This window comes from Triticum urartu, chromosome 7A (assembly GCF_056163025.1).
Source record: "Triticum urartu cultivar PI428250 chromosome 7A, HENAU_Tu73, whole genome shotgun sequence".
Lineage (NCBI taxonomy): Eukaryota > Viridiplantae > Streptophyta > Magnoliopsida > Poales > Poaceae > Triticum > Triticum urartu.
Genome location: NC_141879.1, coordinates 416,833,793 through 416,838,578, shown reverse-complemented (window position 1 = coordinate 416,838,578; position 4,786 = coordinate 416,833,793). Strand labels below are relative to the sequence as shown.

Sequence of the window (4,786 nt, the reverse complement as noted above, 5' to 3'; positions counted from 1 at the left end):
GAGAGTTGGAAAGATTCGATGTTGATCAAGACTAAGTCAAGAGTGAATCAAGTTGATCAACTCACAAAGCGTAGAAGAAGTACCGAGAGGGATCAAGTGATCCCATGGTATGGTAAGCATTGTCCATTACGCTTTGTGTACTAACCCATGGTCTATGTGAGAGTTCTTTATGGGGTTAGGTATGTTTCCATGATCTTGCGTCAAGAGGAAGATCTCATACAACCCATGGAGGATGACATCAAGTGGTGATCGTCATCAAGTTTGCAGTGTGTAAGTTCAAGTGGAGCAACTCAAAGAGTGGCTCACCCATAATGGAGTATGGGGGAGCAATCAAGCTTGAAGCTTGCCGTCCATTGTGGTGTTAATGGAATTTTGAAGATGTGCCAAAGAGTGGCTCACCCATAGTGGAGTATGGGGGAGCAATCAACTAGTCTTCATCGAGCCAACACAATCAAGAAAGATGGTCTAACTTGAGGAAGTCAAGATCGTCATCATCTAGCTCAAGTGGACTATGTGCAAGGCAAAGGTTTGCCCTTGATAGGTTTTCTATTTTACCGGTCTCATAGTGGTAGTTGGGAGACCGGGTTGTAGGATCGATTGCCGTACTATCAAGGGGGGCTCTCTAGGGAGTAGCTTGATCGTATCATTAGTCGAGAGCTCAAACCATTGCATCCTTGCATCATGTTTCTTGGTTCTTGTTTGGTTCCTTTTGTGAGTCTTAGAGCTTATGGTCATCTTGATGACAAGTTTGAGTTCATCGAAAACGGAGTTCGCATGCATCTTCTATGATGTTTTCGGTGTTGGAGGTTTTACCGGTCTTATCCGAGGAAGGGTTCTCACCATTTTATTATGGTCCTTTTCTCATTTGCTTCTTATTGATTTTTCTCTCAAGATTATGTTAGCCCTTGTCGTTAGCTCTCCAACAAACTTGACTTCGTCGAATTCGGAGCTCGTATGCGAAAGTTGTGGTTGTTTTGATATTGCCTGTTTTACATAGAGAGGTTGTACCGCCCCATGGAGAGGTTGTACCGCTTGACCGGTACAACCGGTGTTTGGAGCGGTTGTACCGCTCCAGAATTGGTCCGGAGGTTGTACCGGTCATGTACCGCTCTACCACCGGACTGGCCTCTGTTGTGGTGCGGTTGTTGGGCGGTTGTGGGCCGGTTGTACCGCTTATTGCCTGTTACCGGTTGTACCAGTGCTCATAGAGGTTGTACCGCTCCTATGTTGTTCTGTACATAACGGGCAGATTCGTGGGGACCTATTTAAGGGGGTCTTCTTCCCCAATGGTTCCCTATCTCTTGAGCTTGTTTTTGCCCCCATTGTTGACCTTCTTTGAGCTTGCTAACTCTCAATCCCTTCATGGATTATTGCTAGTTTTTGAGGGAAAAGAGAGAGGAGATCTAGATCTACATTTCCACCAATCACTTTCTCCTCTATGTGAGGGGAACCCCTTGGATCTAGATCTTGGAGTTCTTGGTGTTCTCCTTCTTGTTCTTCCTCTCATTTTCCTCCCTAGCATTAGTTGCTCCGGTGGGATTTGAGAGAGAAGGACTTGTGCACTCCGTGTGCCCTTGCCATTGCATTTGGTGCATCGGTTTGAGTTCTCCACGGTGATACGTGGAAGTGAAGTTTGAGAAGCTTATTACTCTTGGGTGTTTGGGCACCCTAGAGCTTGTTCCTCTTGGATGCCTTGGCGCCCTAGACGGTTGGTGTTGTTCGGAGCTCAATCATTGTGGTGTAAAGCTCCGGGCAAGCGTCGGGGTCTTCAATTAGGTTGTGGAGATCGCCCCGAGCAATTTGACGGGTACCGGTGACCGTCCCCAAGGGTTGCCAAAGTGTACGGGTTCGGTGACCGCCCCCAAGGGTTGCCATTTGTACGGGTTCGGTGACCGCCCTCAAGGGTCCCTTAGTGGAATCACGGCATCTTGCATTGTGCGAGGGCGTGAGGAGATTACGGTGGCCCTAGTGGCTTCTTGGGGAGCATTCTGCCTCCACACCGCTCCAAATGGAGATTAGCATCCGCAAGGGTGTGAACTTCGGGATACATCGTCGTCTCCGCATGCCTCGGTTATCTCTTACCCAAGCTCTTTACTTATGCACTTTACTTTGTGATAGCCATATTGTTTCTTGTCATATATCTTGCTATCACATAGTTGCTTATCTTGCTTAGCATAAGTTGTTGGTGCACATAGGTGAGCCTAGTTGTTTTAGGTTTTGTGCTTGACAAATTAACCGCTAGGTTTATTCCGCATTTGTTCAAGTCTAAATCGTAATTATTTTAAAACGCCTATTCACCCCCCTCTAGGCGACATCCACGATCTTTCACTTGGGAAGCCCATCACTCGACCCATGAGCAAATCCAGGTTGTGTCTGCACACGGACCTTGATAGCTTCAAAGGGGCACAAAGCGATATCAACAATTACCTCAGCAGAAGCTAGCCCTGCAAGGTAAATTAGAGTCTTGTACTTCACGGCATTCTCATGCCCAGCCATATTTGAGTAGGTCTTCTTAAAGAACTCGTAGAACCCAAACTTGCAAGTCCCCTGAGCACTGTAACCAAGCAAGGTAGGCACCCATCCCCTGAAAAATCTCCTAGCTCATTGCTCATTTACAGAACACCAAAATCAAGATGACATGCTCTTGTATTTCGTTGGGTCAATCTGAAACAATTGATAGAAATGTGTTAGGTCCAAAATACTTACTTCAAACCTATCAACACTTCACCAGTTGCAGCTTAGAATGTCCAAAATGGAGAGCAGACACATAGCAGTACATCTCAAATTCCATTATTCTCAACCAAGAAGAAACCCTTTTCTTAGAAATCAGACTACATCTCATGAATAAATCACACCCATCTCAATTACCCATTTATACAGATCACATGCATCAGCTAATCAACCCATATGAACTGCTTGCTTGTTTTATTTTATACAGAAGCTAAGGAACCCGGAACAAAAGCACACAAGGTATCATTGCAGGGAGTTCTATGCCCTGGAAGCAACACAAGAACCAGACACATAGTATGAAGAACCATCACCTGCAGGTGTATTTCTCACGCATGCACATAGGAAGAACCATCAGATGCAGGTAAATACGGCAAGCACATACACATGAAAAGCAAGCATGCCACACGCACATCGATCTCGAGGAGAAGAGAAGGCCCGCCCTTGGAGAGCTTAGTCATCCTGTATGGAGCAGCCGACCCCATTTAACCTCGTCGTGGATCTGGTCATGGACATGGCGGCTCGAGGTGGATTTCGTCATTGCATTGGCCTCCCGTCTCACCTTCCTCCTCATCTCTCCACGCCGGAACCGGCGCGTCTGCCCCAGATCGGGCAAGCCCACGCCAACCCACACCAGCAGGAGATCGTCACCGGGGTGTTAGCTCGTGGTGTTGCTACCCCAAATTGGGGAGGTGGAGGAGGAGCGGCTGCTGCTCCAGTTTGGCGGCAGGAGGGGAGAGAAAGGAGTGTCCAGTGTGAGGGTGCTCCACGGAGGGAGGGTAGCTAGGGAAGGGAGGCCGGCGTGATGGGAGAAGGCAGCGAGCGGGGATGGAGACGGGCCGGTGAAGCCTTGCCCGAAACCCTAGCCATGGGGGTGGGGTTGCGAATGGACGATAGAAGCCGGGAGCGAAGAATTTGGCCAGAGGGGAGGGAGGCGCGGAGCGTGGGGAGCTCGGGTATGTGCTGCACGACGCCGGAGCTCGTCGGAAGCGGCCGGCGTGGGCGGTGGCGGCGGCGAGGACTTCCTGGGCGAGAGGGAGGCGAGCGCGAGACCGTGCGTGTGTGGTTGTGTTTTTTTTCTTTACAAATCTGCTCGGACCGCATGTTGAATACTCCAAACGCCAGGGCGTTTGTGCAAAAACGAAACGTTTTCTCAGATATCCACTTAAGGTAGGACCGCGGGTTGAATTCTCATAAATAGAGGGACTTTTCTGCAAAATCACTGACGACGTACGACCAGAAGCAATAGCTAGTTTATTAGTAGATAAAGATATGTCACCTCAAGAATTAAAGTAGCGCTTGAAGAGCACCTCCGCAGGAGGAAGGAATAAATTTTGCTAGTATCATTTTCCACCAAGAAGGAAAGGATTAAGGAATTCAAAAGAAGGAAATGAATTTTATATATATGGCTTGCGCATGGCCTGATGGAGAAGGGAGGAATTTAAAGAAGGAAGGAATTGAAAGAGAATTCAAAAGAAGGAAAGGGATTATATAAGGCTTGCTGCATGGCCCGCGATGAAGAAGGGGGAATTAAAAAGAAGGAAGGAAAGGAATGGGGCAATTCAAAAGAAGGAAAGGGATTATCTAAGGCTTGCGTGGCCCGATGATGATAGAGGGATAGCAATCACTCCTGTGTGCGGTGCAGTCTTCGAGCAAATCCAAATAGAGTAAGAGGGAAGGAAAAAAAGACACTCATGAGAAATACTATATTAGAAATATCTTCTTTACCCTTTCTGCATATGGATGTGTAAGATTTTTAAATCCAAATACGGACCAAGTATTCATGATTTTGAGTTGGGGAAAGAGGAAAAGATTCTTGAATCAACTGCACTTCGGATTGAGTCGTACATATAATTTTATATGTTTCACCATTTGATCGCTCTTTCCTTAAATACCGAGCAAGTCATGTGAGTTGTCAAAAGAAAACAAGGTGTCACCGATTCCCAGATAATCATGATGCTATTTAAGATTTATAGTTATACATCTTCATGTGTTGCGAGCTTAGTCCATTGGGGGTTTTTGATGTCGAGTTAAAATAGAGGATGTGGTGGCTGGGATG

General features: G+C 47.1%; 1 long non-coding RNA gene across 1 annotated transcript; it reads right to left on the bottom strand.

The window, feature by feature from the left end:
* Window positions 1–2,495: 2,495 nt before the first annotated feature.
* On the bottom strand, window positions 2,496–3,893 carry LOC147959793 (uncharacterized). Its single transcript, XR_015611310.1, has 2 exons — window positions 3,141–3,893; window positions 2,496–2,664 (listed from the first exon to the last, which is right to left on the bottom strand). It is a non-coding gene; the product is annotated as an uncharacterized LOC147959793 (long non-coding RNA).
* Window positions 3,894–4,786: the final 893 nt, after the last annotated feature.